General features: G+C 34.2%; 1 protein-coding gene and 1 long non-coding RNA gene across 6 annotated transcripts in view; one reads left to right on the top strand and one right to left on the bottom strand.

Annotated features, from left to right (window-relative positions):
* Negr1 (neuronal growth regulator 1) overlaps nucleotides 1–27902 on the top strand; it is an 813948-nt gene that overhangs the window by 83488 nt on the left and 702558 nt on the right. The window lies entirely within an intron of this gene.
* Nucleotides 40–27231, bottom strand: LOC106009105 (uncharacterized). 2 transcript variants are annotated; one of them, XR_015451810.1, is made up of 4 exons: nucleotides 27027–27208; nucleotides 22217–22251; nucleotides 19325–19395; nucleotides 40–16510 (listed from the first exon to the last, which is right to left on the bottom strand). It is a non-coding gene; the product is annotated as an uncharacterized LOC106009105 (long non-coding RNA). The 2 variants fall into 2 exon arrangements; XR_001183230.3 differs by lacking the exon at nucleotides 22217–22251 and having other exon boundaries at nucleotides 27027–27231.

The raw sequence follows: 27902 nt of genomic DNA, 5'->3' as shown, positions 1-27902 counted from the left end.
CTTTATAAGTGTTTTATTTTTGTCCTGTGTAACATAACATATCCAGCCTCTGGCCACTTCTTAAACCAGTGTCTTTCTCTATGTCTCTTGGGCCTGGGAATACTCACCTACTAACACTGACAGGTTAAACTTGACTCACTCAATAGCGATTAGCTCAGTGACTGGCTTTCTCTTAAATGCTCCTTCTCTGGCCTGTCATGATTCTGTGTTCTGTTTCCATCATGCCACCTACTGTCTTCTATTCTTTCTTGATGTTTTTCTCTATAGGGGAAGGTTTGAATCTGCTGATTTATAGATTCCTAGGATTGTCTCTCCCTAATGCCTGGCACAATGTTTTGAGCAGAGTGCTTGGTAGACAAATATTTTGAAAAAGTGAATTTTGGATTAATATAATTGTCATGAATGTGCTAAAGATAGTTATGAAAAGTTATAAAGTCATTGGAGATATTTGAGGCAAAACAAGCAGAGTACAAATTTGTACACAGAATACTGCAAAATGTAGTTCAGATGTGCAAAAATACATAAATGGGGGAAAGAGTTGAATTATGGATAATTTTTCACTCCCCAGTTAATTTCTAAGAAAAATTATTTATTATACAATTAGGTACTGGTGTAGTTTATATGATTTTCTTTAAAAATATTTTAAATAAGATTTAGTCTCATGTGATTTTAATTGTTTTCTAACCCCTGAAAAATATTCAATATTGTTTTTATTCTTAGATTTCTTTGCTCTTTTATAGATAAGAGTTATGTAAATATATTCAAAACAATGACATACAATATTTATACTCATATTGCTCATTTCTCAATGGAAAACTGGATTAAAATGTGAAGGTTATGGACTGTTTTAATAAAAAGCCTAAAATATTATTTGTAGAAAATGAGGTATTTCATTTTTTATTGTGTTTCTATAATTATTCTGAACATTGCAATCCATAATTTTCCTATAGCTGGATAATGTCAGTATTTATGTTCACGTATTTTGTAATGATTTCTTCTTGTTTAAAAATGTACTTGAAACATACCTTTAGGTTTATTTTCCAAAATACTATGTTTTATCTCAGTATTTTTGAGTAATGGATATATGTCTTAGTCAACTCAAACCAATCTTGATGCCATCATATTAGTGACAATTTTAGACATTTATAAAAAGGAAAAGTAAACATTTTGCTATTTCAATGGCATTTGGAAACCATATCTAAAAATTCATTTAGAGTATTAAACTATCACTCTTATAAGTGAAGGAAAAGGCAGCATGGACACAGAGTTAATTAAAATCAAGAGACCTCTAGTAACTTCAACGTGTGATTCTCTTTTTCTGTAGCTTAATTTTGGATGATGATCAGCTTTTACTCAAGATATAAATATTGTCTGAATCAGGTCACAAACTGTTCATCTGCTGTTGATGAGTAGTTGGACTGCTTGTGCAATGAGCTGTCATATTTGAAAGAACATTAGAATTTGCAAAGTGATTTCAAATGCACCACATCTGAATGAGTCTAACTAGTTCCTAGTGATTAAAAATTCACATATTGCAGGTGAAACGACTGACTCTCAAGCAGTTTATACAAGATGCAAAGGTGAGTTCATCTTGCTAATTCTGTGCTTTTCCATTGGCAATGCAGTAGAGCAAAGGTTTAAAGCAGAAAAATTATATTATTAACATTTTATATTAAATAATGCTCCAGGTTTTAGATCCATCAACATTGGGGGTCAAAATTATCATTTGAAAGAGTAACACTTTTTTTTTTTAATGCACTTAAAATCGAAAGATCTTTGTTCAAATTTAAATCCACATATCTAAATAACTTGATGGTTTGAGTGATGTCAAGTGTCAACTAACACACCTAAAAACAGGATCACAAAGTGAGTGGTGTAGCAAAACTCTGGAAATAGTGAAAAATCAGAGATTGTCGAGGAATAAGCGAGAGGGAGAGATGAATAGGCAAAGCACAGAGAAATTTTAGGGCACTGAAACTATTCTGAAGAGTACTCTAAATTGTGGGAAACCATCATTGCATCTTCATCCCAATCCATAGAATTCACACTATCAAGAGAAACTCTAAACTATGAGCTTGTGCTATAATGATGGGCTAATGTAGGCTCATCGCCTGTGCTACTCTGTAAGCGGACAGCTTGGAATGGAGGCGGAGCCTATTGGTGGAGAGGATATGGGAAATCTTTGCTTTTCACTCGACTTGGCTGTGAACATCAAACACCTCTGAAAATAAAGTTTATGTGACACCTTCCCCCACAAATCGGGGTCATAAAACGTAAAGCGTTCTTTATACCAGTAAACCTAAAAGCTTAAATAAAATTGACAATTTTCTAGAAAAATGTAATTGTCCATGGATCCCATGTCAGACGATTGTGGTAAAGCAATAAGAAAGATTGAGGAAATTATTTTGATAATTATAAACATTTCAGAAAGTTGCGAGTTTATTTGCATTCACAATAGTTATGTTCAATTTTCTCAAAGAAATATAGTGAGAAATGTAATCAAAGTTTGAAATGGAAATGAAATCAGAAATTAAATTGCCTAAAATATGAGGTGGGGAGTCTAGTTACTCACTATAGACATTTTGTGTTTTTTAAAATAACCTTTAAAAATCTTATAGGGAATAAATTTATGATAGTTCCATGAAACCTGGAATATTGCATTAAATTACATTGCATTGCAAGAAATTTAACTCCTAGAGCACATGAATACATTAGCTTATCTAGCCAAAAAAGTTCAAGTTTCAGATAGAGTTAAGATTGAAAAGAAGAAAATGAATTTGAGATGTGGAGATTGTTCAAGATGATAATCCATGTGAGCCCAAGGTTATCATAAGGATTCTTAGAAAAGAAAGGTAAAAGGATAAACTGGAGAAAACAAAAGAGTGCTATAGAGAGGGATGCAATCCTTCCCTTTTGATTTTGAAGATGAAAGACAGATCCATGAACCCAAGAATGTGGGAAATCTCTAGAAATTAGAAAAGGCAAGCAGAATCACTTTAGTCCTCAGAAGATATTTAGTTTTGCTTGATTTTAGTCCAATGCAATCAATTTCAGGTTTCTAACTTCCATAAGTAAGTGTTTCATTAGGCTACTAAGTTTATGTCGAACATTTACTCCAGCAACAGCAAACCAATACAGTATGCTTAGCACGATAAATAAAGAGTAGAGCATCTTTTTTATTATTTTTTTCTGTGTGTGATGACAGATGTATCTTAGAATTCAGAGTAAGGAGTGAGTGAATGCATGTTTTGCCAAATTGCATTGGTTGCTGGGACTTATTTATAAAGCCAGTAGTATTCCATATAGTATATCATATGTTTTATGTCATATACCACTATTATATTTATAAATAATAGTGAATGGGAACTCTTTAGACTCTTACATTTTCCTGGTGCTATCTCATGTTTTTTTGGAAAAGTATAGCACATTATTGTACACAGAAGCAAATGTACTTACGGTGTTTTATAAAGATAAAACAATTCAAATATTTGAATTAGAAAAAGAACTGCTAGAGATAATTTACTATATGTGGCTACTGTGCATTCAGTTTGGATGAAAATCTATTTAGGATTATTTTCTTGAGTAATTATCATATTCCATAAAAATACCAAATAAACATTAACATTTTATAATTTATATCCTCTTGACTCTATTTTCATCATGTGAAAATGCTTTGTTTTAATTCTCAAATTTTACCCTTTCAATTTCCTGTTCAGCCAGTTTATTTTAATATTCATAGCTTGACAAAGGATGCCTGAAATTATCTTTCCAGAGGAGTTATTTGACATTACAAAAACTTAACTATAAGAAATACTGAATTCACCAGCAGATCAGCTTTTTAATGACTTGGGAAACACATTCAGTTGTTTGAAGGACAGTGTGATGTTTTAATATGAATTTCTTTTATTTTAGGTATTTTCCCATGAAAATGCACAAAAACATTTTCCCAAAACAATTATTGGAAATACATTGATTTTCTCTTTATTAATTAAGATAATTGAGTTGGATTCTAAACAGATGCTTATAACATTGAAGAATTGATATTTTCATAAGTACTCTTCTATTCTTTGTGTAGGAAAAACACTGCTAATATTTTTAGGAGTAAACAATAAGGATGTTCTGTCCTTTGGAAAGAAGACAATGGATTGGAGAGAAATTGTGAAATAAAAGTAGATAAAGAGTTGACAGCCAAGATTCGCTTGACTAAACTATGGAAGTTCCTGGAATCACAGCCTAATTTTCTTTTCGAGAATATCTAACTGCCAGTGATATTTTATACTTGTCAGCAGCTTCTCAGCTTGTCTTTACTTAGTGTGTCTTTGATGCAATCACAAAAAGGTGCCAGAATGGCAAAGAGAGATACACTAGTGTTAATAACATGAGCCACTGTAGATTTTTTGATGCTCAGTGTATTTACATCCCGATTTAGGTATTCTCTTATCTTTAAATGAGATTACTGCAACTGCAGTGATGTTTATAGAAAGTATTAGAATATGTTTCTTGAATGGTAACTTGTTCTTAATTTTTTATTTTTCACAGCAGATTATCTCAGAGGGGAAAAAAGTTAACTGGTGGAAAGGGGAAATGCAGTTATTTTGAAGTACACTAAACATTCTGTTCCTCTTTACAAAGTAAAGCTCTTTTTACCAGAGTCTAGTCGTGGCAGTAATTCACCAGAGCATAAAGGCAAAGGATACCCTCAGCTGCCCACTGTTATAGCCTTCTTGTCTCACTGAAGGGTAAAGGAGAGGGGACACCATGAAGGTTGAAGCCCAGAGCACATGGCTGCACTAAAAGGCTGAGATCTAATGAGACTATCTGTGTTTCTCCTCCCTCATACTTTATTGGCACTTCAAAAGGGCCACTGTATAACAAGAGGTGAATAGAAATCAAAGAACTGTGCATCTCAGACTTAACTCCAGAACAAATACCTAGAGAAGCCCAAAGACAACAAGGCTACAAAAACAAAGACATCAGAGAAAAATCTGCCCTAATACCAACAGCTACAGCGCAGTAAATGTTTCAGATTAGCAAACTGAGGGTTTTCATGTACAATTCCAAACAAATTAATTTTCCCCAATGCTTGTTGAAGATAAACATAGCACACAGAAGGGCTGAGTTTTGAAAGTTCAAGTGTTTTCCTAACATAAGAGTACTCTTTCCCACCAGGTTCTGAGTTCGAAACATACAAAACTCACACTGATCTACTCATTCCATACTCTGGTTTGAACACACCAAGTGGGGATGGTCAATTTATGGTAGAGAGCACATGGCCCAAGCTCTTGATTTCCTAGAGTTTAACTTCCAGCTTTGGGAGACAAACAATAGAAAAATAAATTCGTGAAACAGTGTGGCAGAAGTTAATCAATACTAAGAAATAAACCATGAAAAGAATAAAAGTTTGCCATTTCAAACACATTAGACAAAACGTTTTCATTGAAAAGATATTTAAAGAAATGTCCAAACTATATATTTATGTCAATTTAAAAAGCCACAGATACATTGATGAAACATTCACTCCTTCATTGAAAAAAGTATCCGAGTGCTCAGGAAGTGTGAAACCTGAGCTCTAAGGAAGAGCACAGAGCTATCAAAGCGGGAGAAAAGTTCTGGAGGGTTTGCAACCTATTGGGATGTATGCTTTGAATTTCGTAATGGAGGTTTCAGAAGAGGTACAAACAAGAGAATTGTGCATGTGCGTAAATTAAATCGTTTATATTATTGAGTGTCCATAAATCTAAATTTTAGTTTCTTGGGTATAGGAGTAAACCTGGCACTTCAGTTCCTGCATTCTTACTCTTTTTCCATATGGTGATCTCACCCATCTGTCTCTTACCCATCTTGGACAGAGTATTTCTGTGTTGCCTTTCATTTGTCTTTCTGCTCACCTCTAATCTGTCAGCGAACCTTTAACTGACATTTGTTAAAGTTCACAAAATTTGGAAGATTTTCTCAAGGATTAAGAAGTGTCAGGAGTAATTTTATGTGAAAAACATGGTCCAGACAGAAAGCCTCGTTGGCATATATCTATTTAATGGAGATTTTGGCATCAATTCTAGACCACATAAAAACCTTTGCAGGAAAAAAAAGGCATAATTTGCATAAGAATAATCATTAGAGAATTTATACTTCGTTAACCTGTTGAGTCTTGTAAAGGTCAGAGGCAGAAATAATATTAAAAATGGTAAAGAAGAATTCAGTAGGGACAATATACTTAATTCCTAAATTATAAGATTAGACACTAAGTCCAGACCTGAGGCAAAATATCTTAGACTAGATAATTAACTTAGAATCAGATTTAGAATTCTCTAGAGTAATATGTCCCCCTTTAAATTAATATATTAGGTAATGAATTGTTTATTAAAACATTTGAAGCCTCATAAAAATATAACTTGGCAATATTTCATTGAATGTGTCAAAAGTTCTACCTTGCTGATTTTTGGAAAAATAAAATTTCTTAAGGTGAAATGAAAATATGAATATGATTTTTAAAGGTCTGATTTACATGTAACAGTTTTCTAATACAGACATGAGAAGAATTTTATTCAGGGTTAACATCCTTGAATATGAGCTGTTGAATATATTTAAATAAAACTCCTTACAACTTTCTATTAATTTTCCTGATTTTTTCATTGAAGAGAATGAACTTAATTCATCCTATGAGAGATTTTATTTTTGTAAAAAAATAAACTGCGTCTTCTCTGTCTTATGTCCAGTCATTTTCAGGTTCACCCTACTTCAGCTACTATGTATTTGATAGAATTTCCAAAATTTTGACACAAAAGCTTGTGCTAATTTTCCTACTGTACAATCTAGTTTGTAAATGTTCTGTACATTACTGAGTTATTGGAGTGCAGTACCCTCTTTGCACTAGAATTATATTTGCATTAATTCTCCCTAAATCAAAGTTAATTTTTTTTGTAGCCACACTCTTCAGGTAGAAAAAACAGGACAGCAAAAATACATATTTCCCATTCAAAATTGCTATTTCTGTGTGTACTTGCATCAGAAAGAAAAATAAACAAAATGACTAACTTTAATTTCGTCTCAACACTTTGTCTCCAAAATCAAATGTAAAGACATTATATATAATAGGCTTACTTATCTAAATCTCAATTATGGCTCACAATACAATAATTTTAAAATTGTTTCTTGGGTTTCTTTAATATCTTTATGTTATAAATAGCTTAGTAGTTTTTTGCTTCATTTCATGACATTTTCCTCACCATTTTTTTTCTGTGAAGAGTTAAAATTAAAGAAATCACAGTCAAAGAAAATAACTAGATGGAGACTTGGTTTATAAGACCAAGGTAGAATAGGACAATTTTGTCTGGCCAGATAAAATTATTTTCTTAGTTTTGGAATAGTATATTCTTGTTTCGAGGAATTACTTCTCATCTCAAGGTAATGATACTCTCTGAGTGAAAATGGCCATGAGTTTGTAAGACCCCATTCCCATACCCTGAAAATTGGCCAAAGTATTATCTTCTAGCTCAAGCTGCTAATCATAGCCTTTGATCACTTCAGGCCATGCAGAATAATTGAAGTGAAAAATATTTAATCAAAATCATATGATTATCTTTAAATTTATTACTTTTGATTGATGAGGTATGCATGTGTGATATTACTATGTATATACATATATTATATATAATATATGTATATATACATAAATAGAGAGAGAGAAAACGAATTAAATCAAGCTAAACATTTATCATCTTACAATACTGAGCATTTTTGTGGTGGGAACATTTGAAATTTACTTAACCCACTTTGAAATATATAATCCATTATTGACTGTATTCATCATGTTTGCAATAGAGTAAAACTTTATGCAGTTTGGCCATCATTTCCCCACTCCATACTACTCCCTAGCTTTAGGTGGCCATGATTTCCTCTCTGCTTCTGTACAGTTAAATGTTTTAGATTCCACATGTAGGTGAGATCGTACATTATTTATCTCTCTTTGCTGGCTTGTTTCAGTTAGCCTAATATCCTTGCGCTTCCATCATTTTGTTGCAAATAATAGTTTTTTTCTTTTTAAAAAAGGAAATACATAATACATTCCTTAGTTAATGAACACTTGAGTTGATTCCATACAATGGATATTGTGAATAATGCTGCAGTGAATATGGGAATATCTTTTTGATGTACCAATTTCAGATCCTTTGGATACGGATCCAGAAATGGGAATACTGGACCACACAGTGGTTCTTTTTTTAGATTTCTGAAGAATCTGCATAGTTTTCTATATGCTCATACTAATTTACATACCTACCCAATGTGTACAAGGTTCCCCTTTCTTCCCATCCTGGTCAACACTTGCTTTCTTTCATCTTTTTTATTACTAGTTGTTCTGACATGTGAGATGATATTACTTAACCTGAAGTTTGGCAGAAGGAATCTTTATTCTTTTTGGTAGTGATATTTAAAGTATAAGCTCAGTGCTTCACTAGCTGTATCCAAAGTTGAGGATAAATATCTATTTTGAGACCTCTTTTTGAGAGAAAAAAATTACTTGGAAAAAAATAGAGGAAAAAAAATCCCTCCTCTAATTCTGTCAACTGTCCCTACACCATTGCCTTGCTGGTTATGTAGATTAAACTAGTTTTGTCTAATGGAGCTGAAACTGAAGTTAGGACACTGGGGATCTGAAGAGCCTTGAGATAACCAAACCAAAAAACGACTTCATACTCTGTCAAGCACTGACGCGCTATTTGGAACGGGTGATAGAAATGCAGAGATTATTCATAGTACCTCTTTCCTACTTGTTACTTATCAAACTGTCTCCCTAACTACTGGCACCTAAAGTTTGGGAAGAGTGAGAAAGATCCTTCCCAAACCAGGGGAGATATTTTATCCAACTACCATAGTGCTATACCTAGTTTTATAAATGCTTGTAGACTAAGCATAGTCATTATGCCTTGCTACAAAATCCATTTCAGACTTACAAGAGGCTAGATTTAGTAAAGTTAGGCAACTGAATGAAGAATGAGTGAGATACAAGGAAAGGGAATCGACCAGAGAAGAGGATGACAGTGAAAAAGATGGAGAAGAAAGCGCTTCTTGTCTTTGCACATGTACGAAAGGACAGCGCCTGAAGGAAATGCCATACCAATAGCACACACGGGTACAAAGAGCATCAGAGGAAATGCTGCTTTGGCTACTTGCCCTGTCTAGGAGGACTTGGAATCTAATGTGCTTAGAAATCAAGGGCTGCTCACAGCGTCTCTGGAATTGTCACTTGTCAAAGTGCCTAGGGCAAGTTGTCCATGTTCACTTTCTAAATCTTCCCTATGCAGTTGGTTTTAAGATTAATAGTCATGTATTTATTTAAAATGTTTTGGCCAACTCTTTTGACTCGACCTAAACAATACATCTGCCGTATATCAAAATATGCTTCATCGCTAAACTGTTTTCTACATGTGAGTGACGTTTTTAATATAATAGTCGGAGACAACTATGGATGTTTCAAGTTTTTTGATGGTAATTTTCCAGAAAGATATTGTTGTGATAATTCACAGTTGTTTAATATAATAGTAATGATAATAATGATATATGTAATAATGATAATATTAAATATATATATACATCATGATAAACATGTTGAAGCTCCAACAACTCAAGCAATGAGGAAATGTTTATGTTAACTACCTAAATAATAAAAAACTAAAAAATACAGTCAATCAGATTTTTAAAGGTGTTTGTAAGAGTGCAGAGAAAATATTTGTTTTGGATTGATTGGAAAGTAATTATATATAAATTATACATAAATAATGATATAACACACCACATGTTTATTTTCTTGGTTTAAGAAAAAAATATATCCATACTCAATCATTCACTCTATCAGCTATCTATTTATCTATTATTTTTCTATCTATTAAGAATTCTAGTGGACATCTACCTTAATTTTTTTCAGAAAAGGATATTCATTTTTAGAAATTTTAACCTTAGTTTTATTATAGAAGTATCTTCAGATAATTTAGGTAAGATAAAGTGTTCTAAGTCTATACTGAGCCTCACTTAACAGTTAACTTGAACTAAAACTAGATTTCTATTTCTACATTTGCTTAACATGTTCTTCAGATTTCTAGCTTGATTCTATTTAGTAATTAATCCTATCTAGTCATATCTGTGATGTAGTACATGAGAGCAAGAAATCAGCTTCATGGTAAATAAGCATAATACAACTACAAGAATGCTTTTAAAGCAGACAGTTATTAAACAAAGGGCTTTACTGTTAACTTCACATGAAAAGTTAGCAGTGTGCACTCTGGCCATGGAGGTTTCAGGCTCATCACCTACCTTACACACGTGATATATGCTGAGTTTACTTATAAGTGAAGGAAGAACAGCAGCAATATCTAGTACAGCGATTCAATGACAGTTTCATAATTAAGCAATATTTTCATTAACTTTATGTACTTACTATAAAAGAACTAAAATCCCGAAGATAAACTACCATGGTTAAATTCAGGATGGTATCATTGTAAATACTTATTATAAATACATTATGAATGACTGTACTATAGCCTTTTTGGTACATGTCATCCTGTCCTTTTAATCCTTTTCCCAAGGAAAATTACCTTTTATATAATGTTATAATGCGGTTTTACTTCATGAATGTAGAAAGAATGAAAGATGGTATAAATCTTTGTTTTATAAAAACTATTTGTAACTTACTTGGAAAATTTTCTAAAACATACATCTTTATCTTAACAGGAAAGTATCTATATCAAACAAAATAAAAAGTTCTCTAATTCTTAAATATGACAAAAAGAATCTATTATTATACTTAGCTGTACATTATTCCAGTTGCTTCTTAATGTTACCCTCAAGAAAGCTAGAACTTAATTTAACCATGTTACCAGGCTCAGAATATTGCTCATCATAATATATATTTACAGACTCTGCCAAAAATTTGTATGCGCACTTCAGCAGTTCACTGTACCAGTAAATGTCTGGACGCTCGTGGCCACCACTTTGAGCACCTTTTGTAATTGTAGCGGCCAAAGGTAACTTGTATTAATCTCATGATATATCATTTAATTTAGTGGTAAAGTATTTATGCAAGTTTTTTTCCTGATGTATACATTTATGGTGGACTCTGTACATAAAATATCATAATATATATGATATATATAATGGATACTGGTATATATCTGTTATTTAATGGAATATCACTTAAATTCTTTTAGTCACTGTGTCCTATACAAGATTATCGACTAATACAGTGATGAATTTTAGTCCCAAATTACTATTCGAGATGCAGGTTTTTTTTTGACTCATCACCTGATGATTTCTGGAGTGTCATGGGCTTGGTTCCTGTGTTTCTAAGAACAAATTTCTTATGTTTCTGTTCTCTGGTCTCCCATGTTCATGGCCACACTGTTGTGTTGCTGACTGTCACACAGGATGACATCGCTTCCTTGGCACAAGGGTGTGCACTGAGCACTCTCACTTCCAGCCTGGTGCAGATGACAGGGCCCGACTGCTGTTTCTCTGACTTCCCCTTGCAGGCTCCGTATATAGTTTAGCTGAACTAAATTACATCACCTGAAGCCAGTTGTGATTACTTTTTCCATAATTTTTAATACCACAATTGAGTCTTAAACTTTAACACTAGTTGAATGAACACTGAAGAAAAAGGCAAGTTAAATGACAATTTGTAGCACTGACGTTTTGACTGCATGTGCTTTTAGTAGGTATGTGTCCCACACTGCAGGATGCTTAGCTGCATCTCTGGCTTCTGCCTACTGGGCTCCTGTATTGACCTCCCAAGAAATGCTAATCAGAAATGTCTCCACACTTTGCCACAGGCCTCCAGGAGGCGATGTTGGCCAGGTTGAGACCCACTTAGAAGGAAATACAGACCAGCTTGCTTTTAACACTAGAAATACTCCTGGCCAGCACATCCAGGTGCATGCTTCCACAAGTGTATCCAAGAGGTTTTTCATCACACCAGCCTAAGGACCATTCCCAGGTATCTTTCCTGCCTCAGGATTGGGCTGCTTCCAAGTGACCAGAGAGTCTTCATGCACTCCAAATCCAGTTTCTTTCCACAATCTTTCCTAGTTTCCAAGATCTTGTAGGGATATAAATCCCCTTTGGCAGCAGTTCTTCCATCCAAGCTCCAGAATTCCTGAAATAATCTCAAGGTAACAACTTAGTAAATGTGTAATAAAGGTACCCACAAAATTGACGTTACTAAGCACAAGAGTCCTCTAACTCTTTCACAGAATTCAATCTGCCATGAAACATGCAGAGACTCTTAGATGCAGCGACTTAAGTCCTATTCCCAACATGGTGTTTTTGTTTGTTTTTCCTGAAGAACCAAAGAGCTGACAACAAAAATAAAAATCCAGTTCTTAGCCCTAGAAGGCAGAGTGCCCGCTTGAATATTTTATGGCATTTGTCTATGTTCATAATATGAACATTTATATGATCTTAAATTCTAGCCTCAAAAGGAATGCTTTGTTACATAAAGTTGTGATTTGTAGTATCCTGAGCAAGCTCCTTTTATATAAAAGGTTTTCTAATGTCCTTTCCAGGAAAAATATACAAATGAAATCTTTTCAATGAAGTGTCATTATAGAACATATATACTGTGTGTGTGTGTGTGTGTGTGTGTGTGTGTGTAATTGGTAATTAGGTTATTTTTTGTGGTCCAAATTTGGATTTCAATAAGTAATTAAACTTATTTCTGCTGCCTCTTTAGTCTTTCTACTATCAAAATAAAGTTTTATCTTAAAATATTTTTATTTAGAGTCATATAAACAATGAAATTGTTCATAAAAAATCTCATAATTGCATATTGAATTTAAAGGGAAAGAGAACTTATGAGACTATTGAGACATCTTTAGATTTTTAAAGTTTAATTTGCTTTCCCACCTGGGCACTTTGGGGAATTTAGAAGTATTTTGATAGAATATTCCGGTGAGAAAAGTCATCACCAAACGGTCTGTTCTTTTTAGTGCTAATATTGTTCACGCATCAACACCTGCTTCTTTCGAGATGGTAGCAGCTGTTGGAGTTGGAAAAAGGGAATGAAAGCTTGATAGTTTCACACTCAGTACTACTGTGTAATGAGCTAAGCTGGCTTCTGAAAATCCCGTTTATCTTCAGGAGGAAAGTGAGACATTGCTTGCAAAAATTTTAGACATTTGTGAAAAACCAATACACATCATGACAAGTTTTCAAAAATAAAAACAATAAATAAATCACATACAACTACTCAATTTAACGATAGTAACAGTGTTTTGTATCAAAAATCAGGAAATACTTGAGGAAGTTATAGTGTGTCCTTTTTTACATCAGTCTGTAATATGGCTTGTCTGTTTGTTGTTTTCAAAACCTGAATTAATTCAGATATACAGAATGTAAACCCCAAACTGATCTTCCATACATTAGATTTATTTAGCCATATTTATTTCATCTCATTTAACTTTTGCCCCAAATCAAGCCCCCCTCGAATACTTAAAAGTGCTTAGAAAGTAATCACAACAGGCAATAAATTCTATTTAAATAAAATGTGTGGTATCTGACACACACAAAAACTGGAGTCACTAATGCCTGGACAAAGTTTTGCATTTTTCCATATTATTTAAATTTATGCAGACCAGATTATTTAACTCAGAGAAAATGGGTATGTGACCCTGCTTCCAGTTTAAAGTTTTAAAGTTAGCTAGCGTTTGTCTTCCTTACTGAGGTCCTGTAATGCTTTACACTTGAAGTTGTCCTTGAAGACCATGGGCGATTCTGTGTTGTGCAGAATTCAGTGACCCATTTACTTACGAATGTGAACCCAATATTGCAAGCGTGCTCTGCCCTGCCTATTTTACCTCTGAGTGATATTCAAGGTGTTGTGTTTAATCAGCCAAGACCTATATGGTTTAGCTTATCGTTTTCTTAGAGATAAGGGTTTCTTCTCACTTATGAAGGATAAAGGTGACAGGAAAAGCAAGGAGACTATCACAGACGCTTCCTAGTGTTAAATGCTCTGGTTCTCTGCTAGAAGTGAAAGTTTATATCCTCAAATATAACCCAAGCAGATTTTTAAATCAAACTGCCACAGTTGGTCTGGCCATAGATATCTCCAAGCACATAAGGAAATGATTATGTCTAACCCTTAGTGACAGTTAGGACCCATTGCACTAATTCCACATTATGTAGTTAAAGTGTTCACCACCTGCAGCTGCAGCAGATGCAATTTTCAGCCTCACAAGTTCCCTACACCTGTGTTTGATTTTATTTCAGATTCAGATTAACATGTTGAATTAGATTTCCTTAAGTTTTATCTAAATTCTTATACAGTTTGTGCCATTGACTATTCATGATTAAAAAATCAGCAGTGTCTTCGTTTCAATTTTAGTTGTTGCATTTTTAAGTTCAACCAAACTAACAAGTATGAGACACTTGATCAATTAATGTATATTATATGGCACATATTTTTATTTTTCGTCTTCATACCATAGGTCAGTTTATTGAGTAGTCTTCCAATCTGGAATATGGTGACCAAGAACAAGGCTTTCATTTTCATTTCTGTAGAGATATATATGTATGCCAATTCCGTTTGATTGTGTCAAAATTTTAGAGGCAAATTCATCAGGAAAGAACAGAGAAGGGGGAATGAGGGAACAGAAATTATATGGATCAGTGAATTATGAGACATATATTGTGAGCCTGGCTGGGCCACTGTGTCACATGGAAAATACAGGATTATTTTCCAGTATAAGCTCCTTCAGCAGTGTCACAGCAAGTGCTGGTATCTTAATTGTTTTTCTCTCTGCTAAGACAAAATACTTGACACTCATATGTTAAGGGAGGAAAGGGTTTATTTAGCTGACAGTTTATAGAGGTATTAGTCCATAACTGGCTGCTTCTTAGGCAGGGTGGCATGGCAGAGGGGCATTGCTGAGGAAAAACAGTTCATGGCAGACAGAAGGCAGCAAAGTAGCAAGAAGCAATAAGGGATGACAGCAGCCCTCTTTCTGTCCTTTATATTCTATCCCAACAGGTGGCAATAACACCCAAGGTGGGCCTTCCCATTGTCCACACTCAGAGCTGTGGCAAAGCAATTAGTGGGCTAATTTAGTAATCATATACCCTTGATCCTAGCATCACACATTCTAGATCCAGCCACCTCTGAAAAGCCCCACCTACAACCCAGCCATAATGTGTAGGGGGTCTGCCTGTGGGGTCTGCCCCAGTCTGCGTGCAGGGCAACTGACCGAGTGTTACACTCACCCTTGAGATACACAAAAGACAACACTTTCCACCAAGTATTCTATTTCCTATAGTCCATCATCTGAGAGCTTTTACACCCTGCCAATTTTACAGGATGTTATATTCCTAAAATGGATCCCTGGATGTCTTTTGTTCCACAGCCAACTCTTTGAACACTATAAGTGTCCGTGTTTCACACACGACAGCATCCCTGATTGCTCAGGTGGTGATGAATGTCTGGTCTCTGTGAAGTTTCTCAACTGTGCTACTGGAGGACTATTCCAAAATCACCAGCCTTTAGATGGCTGATTGCTCCGTGCTTTTCCCCATATCCCCCTACTCTGTGTCTTTCTCTCAGTCCTTTCTGATCTGATGGTGAAAATGGGAAAGATGTGGTTGCTCAAGGAAGTCTTGGTGTTTTCTCTGACGGTTCTTTTCTGTACTCTTCAGGCCTCACGTGTGCAGCTTTGTTCTTAAGGGTGTGGCAGTGACATCTTTGTGTACCTGCATGGCTCTATTCTTGGCCTGTACAAGGACTAGAAAAGCCTCCAAAGAGAATGAGGTGGCATTTAAGTGATTTTAAGGAATCACGGTCCTCACATGATGAAGCTTTACTGCCTTGGAGTCATAGCATGGTCACTGTGGCCAGGACCCGAGGGTCTTACCTTTGTCCATGTTGTCATTAGGTTAGCCCAGCTGATATCCCCCACTACAATGGAGTGTTTAATCTAGCCTGGCTCTGAGTTTTAAAAAATACTGTCTTTGTCCTAAGGGTAATGTTTTTATCATCATGCATCAACTGTAAATTCAAAGACCACCCTACAAACGCTACATGGCTAACCTTCTAGTCTTACATTCACATCTGTCTATAAGAAGCACACATGAGAGTTGAAATACACAGAATATGGAACACACTCTCATAAAAGGTAGTGATCAGAATGCTAAATTAGGGACGTAATTAACATTAAATATCCTTTATCATAATGTCTATCATTTATTCACAAGTGAAAATTTCTTTCTACTTTGGGAGTGTGAAGCGAGTCTGTTAGTCTCCAATACGTGATAAAACCAAATATCCGAACCATCGTATGGGGTATAACAATCGAAAGGTACAAAACTTTAGGTAAAGTAAGGTAGACAAAACTTTTGTTTTCACCAATTTGTAATAAACAATAATGTACATTTTTCTTCAGATAATAAATGGAAAGCATATTTCATTATGTTGGCTTGTTTGAAGCTATCCTCATTCCTCTTCTAGTCTCTGAGCATTGCTATCTGGTTCCTAAAGGATAAAAATACTAAAATGAAAGCAGGGGCACCATAGAAAGAGTGTAGCTTAGCAAACATCCTGTGATAGTGACAGCAATGAAAAACCAAGCCAAACAATAGCAGAACCAGTACAGATGTAACTTTTGCGTTTAATGAACAAAGAAATGGCTTTCACAGAATAAGAGACAGTACAACTGTAGCAAGAGAAGTCAGTCTCTACTGTGACACATAAGGACACTTGGCTTAATAACAAAGACCATTTATAATATAAAACAATTTATTCATCAGCAATGTGATGATAATTCTTTGCACTGCTGGGAAAAATGTGATTTTTTTGTTCTTTTTCAAGACATAGATTGAACAGTGCATCTGAAACCTTTTGAAACAGAGGTAAGTGGCCTTGCTGGCTCCCAAGGCTTCATGTAGTGCCAAAAGCCAAAGAATAATATCTATCATAGTTATGAATTTGCAGCAAATTATAACATACAAAGCATAAATAATAACGATTCCAATGGGTAGTGAGAAGATGTTATCTCTGCGAAAAAATTTAAATATTTTGCTCCACAATGTGATATACATCTATAGGATAGTTCCTTTCCCTTAGAATATTCATGTTAATTTTTGTAGAAGGTTGTAGGTATTTTCCAAGTATTATGTTTTAGATACTTTTCTTAGATGGGAAACTCTTCTATAAATAGGAATATCATTGTGCTTGGACCTATAAAGTATACTCAATTTTTTTTCTTTCACTTTAGTTTGATTTGATTATTTTGACTTGGCTTGATTTAGTTTGGGGATTGTGTGAGAACTACTTCGAACTAATAAAATATCACTTAAACTTGTAAGCTCTGTACAGGTTAGGACCATGTGTGGATCATTGACAGAAAGTGCAGCTGGTTGGGTAGAAAGTGGATATTATAAGTTTAGTATATTCAATCTGAGCTATTTGGGACTGCTTGTGTTTCCAAGTTTGGCATTCACTTTGTTCGTTTTTGGTTTTGATTTTTTTTTTCCTTTTAGAATATTTGCAGAGATCAGAAAATCCAAAATCTAAAATACTCGAAAATCTTAACAGTTTAATTTCAGATTTTTGGATTAGAGTTACCCTCTGCACTTGAACTATAATTGTAAATATTAGTTATTGGAGTTACTGTTTCACCATTGTAAGATGGTGTGGGAAGGACGTGAGAAATTTTTAGTTACTTGTCCAAGGAATCGCCAAATATGAATAGAAGACTGGAAATACAAAGTGGAGTGGTATGTGAAGCACTCTTCAACTACTTCCCAGTATTTCTGCAAGCTAACTTATTTCTTAAACAAATCAAATGTGACACTTCATTTGGATCTGCTTCTTCACATTTGTTTTCATCTTCCTTGTCAATTTAATGTTTTATCTTTGTTGTTAATAGCTACCCCCTAATGAATATATTCTATGTGTTAGGTATCAATTTTGGATTATCTTTATTATCTCATTCAAGCTCCGTGAAATACTTGTCATGATCTTTATTTTGTAGATAAGGAAACTGAGGCTTACTTTAGATAAAGTATTTATGAAAGGTTTATGTTCTTCTATTTAATGCATCATTCTTCTAGACAGAGACTGAAAGCCCAGAGTCAAGTCTACAGGTACTGGAATAGATTATGCCTAGCTTGGCAAATACATTAAATATTTTGTATAATAGAACAATTAATAACATGAGTAAGTGGAAATACTCAAACCTTTTATGAACTAAAATGTAGTTAATACATCATTTTTGAAGAACTTGAGTCGTGATGAAATGACCAGCTATAAAGAGATACCATCCTCGCCAAAATGTTAATTATTTCAAAATGGAAATCTGATTATTTTTCAGAAATTGACTAATAATTAATTGACTAGCTTATGTGACTTGAGTACTCTTGACATTTCCTCCCTTAAATTGCAAGTTAGAAATATGAAAGATGGGCTTCTTTCACTGAAGTTCATAGTTAATTTTCCAGTGTCTTCTAACTGCTAACATTTGAAATGAGCATTTTTATTACTAAAGAGAGATGGTCCTAGAACCACTACTGGGAAGAGTCATAGTGGTTTTAGCACTGGTGTAAAGGTTAGAAGAATTAGAAAATCCTCTTGGCCTAATTAAAATGTATGAATTTTTCATACATCATGAAACTGTTCTAAATGGCTACAAAAAGCATAGAATTAGATTTATAAAAGAAAGAAACTACTTTTAAGCACAAGGGTTATTTAATTGTTCTGTCATCTCCTGTGTATTTTCCCCTAAAGGGGATAGGAATTGGCAAAGTTATTGTATAATATTTATCATCGTATATAATATTTTACATTTAATATTATATTCAAAGGAGAAAGTTTCTCAGAACCATTCTTGTAAAATGGTCTTGTTTTTAAAACTACCCTGTTCATACGTGGCTGGCTGACATCCCTGCTGAAGGAGAATTTATTAATGTATTAATGTAAACAGTGACTGGTATACATCTAGTAACTGCTAAAGCAGCAGGACTCAGATTTGTCCTGAGAGTCATATCCATAAAATGTTAACCTAAGCATAAATACAATCTCAGGCTATAACTCTCTGATGTCACTATAAAGTGGTATGTACACTTTGAGTTATTCATATTTATATTCTCAGTGGTGTAAAGCTTTTTAATAAAATGTACAGTGTCTTCACATTTTGTTGATATTTGTGTTGGCTTCCAAATGTTTCTGATTTGGTGGGTTTTTGAGTTGGGCATTGGTAAACTGTTTGCCATGAGAAGTATACGTGTTATGTTTCTGCCATAGAAATGCAAGTGCCCCGGGTGAACTAAATGAAATTGAGTTTCATACCAGAAATGAATTTGAGAAGAGGCGATTAGAAGACTTGCTGACCACTGCTTGCCAGTCATGGAGGTCTGAGACTGTAAACCAGAAAGGAAACTTTAGGAGGTCCTGACTTGTGGCTGGGAAATTTAGTTGAAACAAATTCGCAGTTTCTCAGAGAGTACACTTCATCCCTGAACATGTTCACTCCTGTGACGTGAACTTCTCCCCATTTAGTGCATGAAGCGCCATGGCATACTTACATGCTCATCTCTTGCCAAAAGTGAAAACAGCCACATTTCGCAGCCTAAATCTGTCCCAGATTCTATATTGGCTCTGTACGTATGCCTGAAAGGAGATGGTCTCATTCGCTGTCACTACTCATTCAACTCCCGTTCTCCTGTCACATTTACGAGGTGGCATTCGCTTTTACCTCTGCTCAGAGACTCATTTCACAAAAATACCATGCCCTTTCCACTACACAAAACAGTGGATGAATTTCAGCAAAGGGCTCATTTGACTTCGAAGAAGTCCATGTGAAAAGCACTCCTTTATCCTTGGCACTAATTTACACCTGTTTTCACACAACTTTCCTTCAGTGGCTTTCATTCCCCTCTCTCCCTTCTTATATTAACCCAGTATCTTTTCTGACTCTTGTTTAAATGCTGTCATCCACCGAAACTCTTTTTAGGTCCAGCTTTCTTTCTCTTCTCACTGTAAATGAGTGTACCGATAACCTATGAATGAGAACATTGCGGGAGTATCTTTGCTGACTGTTTAAACCTGAGAATATATGCATGCGTACATGCATAGGTACATAGACATTTACACATATTTTCAGTCATATTTCAATCAACTATCACACATCATCCCCATTTCTATTACATATACAAATATATAGTAATGATATATCCCCAAATTCTGATTTTTAACTAGGTGATTTTCGCAGACAATAAGACTTTCAGAGACACCTTCTAAATGCTATGTCTGTGTCAACTCAGATATATCTCTCTTGTACTTGCAAAAGTTCTCTCCTCTAATTGCTAACAGGCTATGTATAGTTGTGGCTTTCTCTCTCCTTAGTCAGTTTCACTGTAGTTTTGCTAAGTGTGTTTCTCCACGAGGTTACGTCTGGCATCATTGACCCTCTGCATTATCTTTGTTCCCTGTTGCCTTTTCTCCTTGTACCTTCTCTTTCCAAACTTACTGTTTTCTTCAGTAGACAGTATTTGTTTTGAATGCCTTTCTTTCTAATAAACTTGCCTAAAGCTGTAAATACCACTTTCAGTTAAGACTTTCATTAAATTCCTTAACATGTGATATGTAATATCTTTTTTTAACAGCCAGTTCTGGGTTTGCAAAATCTTATTATAATATCTTTGCTGATACATTAATCATATGCATTTTAGCTCCAAATACATAATAACTTTGATATGTCTTTTGTTATTTGCTTTGAATTTAGTTACATTTGGTCACAAAATATGATTGTCTGCCATTTCTCTAGATCAGTTATATGCTCAAGTCCCAGTGTGTGGTAATTGTGTAATTGTTTCATGTAACTTAAAGAGGACCTGTGTTCTTCATCTGTTGTACTCAGCATTCCATAAATGTCCATTAAATCTTTAAGTTGTGCTGAGTATTTGACATGTGTATTTTTCAACACAAACTATGTGCATGTATTGCAACACATTTAGACTGTCTAATCTAGTTACTGTGTTCATTCCCTTGTGGTCCTGCCAAATTCTGTACATAATTTGGATATTTTATTAAATTGACTAATAATTGCAATTACTATATCTTCTGAATTAATCCGTCCTATCATTTTATAACTACTAGTACGATATAGTAACATTTAAAAATTTAAAAATTTTATGATTTGTCTTATTTTTATCTTATTAACAAAATTCTTTTCCTGAGGTTTTAGAAATATTTTCTACATTGCTAAGTTGTGGGGTGATGGTGCCCAGCAAAGCTTGGCGTCAGTGTATTCACGATGATCGTGTTGTAGAATGACACTGAAAAATGTGTACTCATGGTAAAATTTCTATGTTTATATTTTTAAAACTGTTAGAATTTCATTCTAGAGTATAGACAATGATGCCAGTCTACACATTTTAAAAACCTAAACATCATCAATAAATCTGAACTGACAACCACTTTCCTACAAGTTGTTTCTGTAAAATCCAGACTTTTCTACAAACTGGTCAAAGGTACAACAGATCCTTTCATTTTATGGAATGACTAATAACCAAATAGTACCAAAATAATCACTATTATGAAATTGAAGATTTGAAAGAAACATAATTGCTGTGTTGTCCTTGACATGTGCTAAGATACTAAGGAAACTCCCTTAAATTGGTTTTTTCTGTCTTTAAATAATTATCATAAATATCTTTTTCAAATTTAGTTCAGTTCTTTTTAAGTAATGGTTATATTTACTATTTGTAGAAGCAAAAATTCTCATCACTTTTCCTTAAACTTCACACCCTTCAGAGGAAATCTCAGCCAAGTTTCCTTACTTATTATATATTCTTTTTTAAAAACAGTGATAAATGGCTCTCCATTCCAAGTCAATGTGTGTCAGTTACAGACTCTCAGTGTCTTTGTAGCTTGAAAGCCTTGTGCTCCATGACAGGTGTCAGGATTGGGGCTGATGCAAATTAATATTAAAGAATAATAAATGAATGGCAGACGAAATCTGAAAAATCTCTGTCAAAAACACTCAGCTTTAGAACTTTAATGCCCATGAAAATGAATTGCTACTAGGAAAATTATGAGCTGATTCAGAGCAGTGATATGGGAAAGGAAAAACACATTGTGTGACAAGCTTCTTGAATATACAGCTGATATTCAAGTCATCAGCTTGTATTATGGTTATTGTATAAGGGTATCAGCACGTGGCAGATTTAAAATACTAACCTTATAGATTGAGTTAACTGGTTCATGTTCTCTTCCTTAAGAAGTTTACATGTAAAAAAAAGTTTATATGTTAAAATATACTTTTTCTTAATGTGTCTTTTAAAGTTACTATGAAATCCTTTAGAAAATTTCCTATCAAGAGAATTACTTTTCAAATGAAATCATATACCTTTCAACATGCATTTTAATATGATTTTGCCTAAATATGAATTGTGCTGCATGCATGCAAAAATAAGTGTATGCATGCATCTGGACAGATGCATACACATTGTGCTCCTTCCTCGTGGCAGTGTAAATTGTTTAAATGTGTCACAGAATGCTTCATTAGAACTATAGACGAATGAAGGAGGTATGAGAAGTCCCTGAGCATTTGCAAGCCACTGTATCCATACCATAGTAAGAAACTCAATTTCCCCCTCAAATTCTATTATAACTTCTACTTATAAATATAACCTCTGCCTCTGAATGACACTTACTGTGTGTATTTTTGCCACCTATATACCACAATTAAAAGATCAAATTAAAACATCTTTACAGATATACTATTATTGACATGGTGAAAGCAATTAAAATAGTTTTCTTACCCAGGGTATTGGCCGATGGCTGTTATTCTAGTTCTAGGAGTGGCTGAACCAAGAGAGTCACAATTTGGAGCCCAGACTAGGCAACTTTGTGACAACTACTTAGTGACTTAGTGAGACTCTGTCTCAAAAATTGACAGGTAGATAGATAGATAGAGCTTTGTGAAGACACCTTCCCCTCCACATTCGATCATGATAGCCACAGAAAAGGGAAATAATGGGAATAACAGTTGCATGACTGATGTGTGGGAAGAGTTCCCTCTGCAGGGATTTAACCAGTGTATGTACATATTGATTATGGAAGGACAATACAAGTCCTGAGGGTGGAGTTGCATATCTAGATTTGACTGAAATACTAAGAGCAAGCCTTACTTTATAATTCTTTAAGGACATGTGTATTGTAAAAAAAAAACCCCAGAATATCTCTATCTGTCTATCTGGTTTCTGAGACATATAATATATATAATTATATAATATATATAATATAATTATATCTATATCTAGATTCTGAGACATATAGTGTATATGTGTGTGTATATATATATATATATATATGTATATGTATATATATATATATATATATATATATATATAGTTTCTAAGACATGTGAAGAAGCAGTCAGGGTATCAAGAATATATGTCCAAAGCCAAACCCTACATTTTAAAGTGTAAAGAGACATTTGTAGGAAAATGGATGTTGACTGGAAAATACAATGCTGAGTGAAATAAATCAGACATGTAAGCTTAAATACGCAACAGTATCCCTCATTTGAGTAAGGCAAAGTACAAACAAAGAGCACAATAAAGGATGGATGGAAGGAAACAAGGGTATAGATCTTTTGCAAATGGGAAGGGGTCCAGGAAAACAAGCGTGAGGGGAGAAGGGGAGGGGAAGGGAAGTAGTCGAACAAAGATGTGCCATGCATGGGATCCTAATGACTTCAGTGATTGTAGACATTATACACCATAAACATGAGCTAGGAATAATGGCAATGAAAATTCAGAAAGGGGATTTAGATGCAGAATAAAGGAAGTGAGTATAGGAAGGGAAAGAGATTTTTAAAACAAACAAATTGTGTTATGTTCATGTTCCTCCTCCCCAAGGTGAATGTAAACTTCATGTCCTGCCAACATGTACTCATAAAATTAAAAATGTAAATTTCAACAGGCTCCTATTGTACCCTGCTGTTTCTACTTTTCTCTCAAATTTGGATTTCCCAAAGAGTGGCCGAGAAGCTGTCTCTGAGAATACAGATCTATGCAGTGTGGTTGTAGATATAGTGGACCCTTAAAGAATATCAACTGTGGTGAAATTCTGAAACATTCTGTTTCTCCTCTTCTATGTGCGAAATATGTGACTTTCTAATTTTAAAAATGTATGCTCTATGCACATACAAATTCTATGTTCTGAATTTCCAATTCATATCCTATAACAATTACAGTTTATATGCATATACATGGTTAATTGCTAATCTGTTTTAAGAGGATTACATCCTCATTATATCAGCGGGAAATACCTTAAATGCAAATGATATGGAAAAATACCAAATAGCACAAGTGATTATGTTTTTTTCACTCATTATTATATTCCTGCATGTATACTATAGCCTAGAATTTGCCTGACTATTCAATAAATATCTATTTAAAAATTAATGAAGCAATAAAAGAACCAGGTATCAGTTGAACTGCCTGAAAGAATTATACACTTTGTGTAATTTAGAGAAGAACAGGAAGATCCTATGTTTTTGGAACAGTCTCCTTAAAATTACTTATACACTTATTCTTAAAGAATACTGTTCACTTACACAGTAATTTTCCTTTTTTAAAACACCTACAGAGTAGAATACTTCTCCATCAATAATAGAGTTGATTCTAAAGGGAAAGGGCATTGAGAAGGTTCTAGGTCTTTCTGGCAACCCCCTCACCCTTTTCGAAAGCACTGAATTAATGCATATTTACATTGAAAACCCTTTCCTTTGTGGTCAAGACATTTTTTTGGAATAAAGATACGTGGACCTCAATTTATGAGTTAAATAGATTCTAAGAACCATCCAGATTCATTAAATTATGTACATAGAACAAGATTTATCTATTGCTTTTAATGAATGTTTAATAATATATTTATAATTGGGTGGAAAATGTGTTATTTAGAGACCATTCTCTTGTGAGTCAGAAAATATAGATATTTAATCATGCAACCATGAAATCTGCCAAAAGGCTCATAATAGAAATAATAAAATAATATAATTCTTAGAAATTATACAAATTTTAAAGTCTGAAATTATTTTCATTCTATTAGACATTACCACTGAATCCACTGTCTTGAGTATTTGGCCACATTATCTCCTTATTTCTGCTCTGGCTATTTTCCCCAGGAGGAAGGGACATTGATTTTTATATTTTTGTCTCTAACTTCATCTTTCCCTCACTCTTTCCCTGTGGCTGTCTGACTGTCTCCATGGTTGAATGCAGGAGAACTGGGGACTGATTGCTTATGTCCTCCAGCAGGAGGGAATCTGCTTGTATAAATTTGCCATATTCGGTATTTCAAACTGAGGAAACATGATTCCTGGCACACAGAAGCAATGTTCTCCATATTGGCTTCACAAATACTTTGATATCTATTTTCATTTCTTTCTGCCTCATTTTTAAATAGGTTAAATTCAAAGCAGGAGAGAGACAGAGAGAGGGAGGTAGAGAGGGAGGGAGAGAGAGTGAGATAGATTATTAATTGTTTGGGGACCTCTTAGCCTCCAATAAAATATTTTCTGTAAAACAAATTACTTGTATTTTAAAAGAGAGAGAATGAGGGATTCATGTTATTTAAGTAGATCACTATTGCTCATAAATTGCTCAAATCGATTTCAAGGAAATTTCTAGAGATTTTCATAAAACTTTTATTAAAATGTTTCATTGTGTTTCAAGAAAAGAATAGACTCAAGAACGTGTGTGTGTCTTTGTGTGTGTGTGTGCATGCACGTGTGTGTGTATGAGTATTTAAGGGATCTTCTCTAAACACTCATTGCTGGAGTGATCAAGAAAAATGGGAATGTTATATGAAATCATACAATTTAATAAAGTTTTCCTGTGACCTCCTAACTTTACACCTCACAAATCATATTTATCATAAAATGTAAATACAGAACAACATTTATTCTTGTTGTGTTGTCTAACAGAATTGTTAGTCTTTCAAAGCATGTTTTAAAAGTGCTTGCATAATGCTTTCTATGTTCGAGACACTTGACAAACATTCAGTGCATATTTACTGATATAATAAATAATCTACAAACTAACACCACATTTAAGCCACATTTATAGACACTTAGTTGAGAGAGGATAATAAACTTATTAGCAATGTGGCAAACTAAAAATAAATACAGTAGAAATAGAAATAGTGTTTTTTGCATTCTCACTTTTGTTCCAAGATTATCACATATGATGGTATCTTCTGTTTATGTATTACTGAATTTATATGTGATAACAGATCCCGTGGGCTGAAAATCTACATCATACTAAAAATTTCCAAAGGTTCAAGAATATAATGAGGGTTATTGCAGCATTGATCCATATTTAGCTTCATATTTTCTGTTAATTCATGTAAGATATGTAATGTTTATCATTGGGCCACATGAATAGCTTGACAAGTGGACCTTTTTAATATATTGCTTTACTTTATATGTAATATGAATAAATATTTATTGGGGCAAATATAAATCTTCCATAATATTAATCTAATCCTTACCACAATCTTATAAAACAGGCACTTGTTTTGTAATCCCCCATTGTGAAATCAGCATTGTTCAGATCCCCATGAGAGAGACGGTGGTGCATGGGGGTTAATAAATTGACACATGTTGTACAGTACTAGTTCAGAGCCGAAGTATGCCTCTGAATGTGAATGTGCCTCTGAATCTGTGATCGTAGCAAATTGAAATGTGACCTCTCTGAAAAGCACTGTTTAACATGTGTCTTTTTTGGTGAAATGCAGGCCACCTATTTTGCTAGTGTAAACTTCACTGTGTCACTTACTGTTTGGTAGGTGAAAATTGAATTATTTATGTTGAAGCTCAATCTCACATTTTTCATGTCCATATGTCTTTATTTCCATGTGACTCAGATAATCCTTCAGAATTCCTTTTTGCTTAGTAAGAAATTAAAAAATTTCACACACTGACAAAGTAGAACCTAGCTAACGAAGCATTAAATTATAAAGTCTAAGTACCACTTACCTCCTTGGGCAAGAGGGCCTGGAGCTGGAGGCTGGAGAAGCGCAATGAATGGTGGACTGTGGGGACCCTTCAGTTTCTGCCGTGTGTTGTTCTGATACAGAGAAGCTTTCTTAAAGCATAGTTACTCCACTGCTTTATTTATAATGATTGCCTGGGTATGGTGTTCGTGCAGTTACTTCACTCCTTTTCTTTATTAGCTGCTGACTTTTTTATTATCATGCTTCCCCTTTTTGCTCTGAATTGTTAATTATTACCTTGATGGCACTGGGTAAAACTTCTGTTAACTGTCATTGTTTGACTAGCAGTTATGGAGATTTACTTTTGCTAAACCCCTACCGTACTACACAGTTGTGAAACACAAGGCATAGAGCATTAGAGGAAAGCCTTTCTGCTTCTGAGGCCTTCAGCCTACCGGGATATTTCCAGATTTACAAGAAACTGGTAATGAGGGGCCTGTATATTTTGTTATACAGGTGTGATTATCATCATTTAAAAAAAAGGTACTATCAATCAAATCTTAGAGAAATATATTGCTATGATTAAGTTGTCATCTTTTGACCAATATTACTGTCACTGATTTGCAAAAATCAAATTTAATGAAATGTACCAAAGAATCGAATGATGCTTCCATTTTATTGCAGAGTGATTTAACTTTACTGAATAGCATGTAAATTGTAGCTACAAACTTGAAAATACAATCCGGGATAATATATACCATAAAGTTGCATGCTTGCTTGCTTCTACTTGTTGGAAGTTTGCTTTTGATATCTTTTATTCTAATTCCCTGGAATAAATTCATATCACATCAAGACTGGAAAATCTGGGTAAAATACAGCTTTTGTGCTTTCATAATCCCTTGGAAATGACATGTGCATC

The sequence above is a fragment of the Heterocephalus glaber genome, unplaced genomic scaffold (genome assembly GCF_053883595.1).
Source record: "Heterocephalus glaber isolate CG9 unplaced genomic scaffold, H.glaber_assembly_v1.0 deba00001442, whole genome shotgun sequence".
In the NCBI taxonomy this organism is placed as follows: Eukaryota; Metazoa; Chordata; class Mammalia; order Rodentia; family Bathyergidae; genus Heterocephalus; species Heterocephalus glaber.
This window is presented reverse-complemented; position numbering and strand designations above follow the sequence as displayed.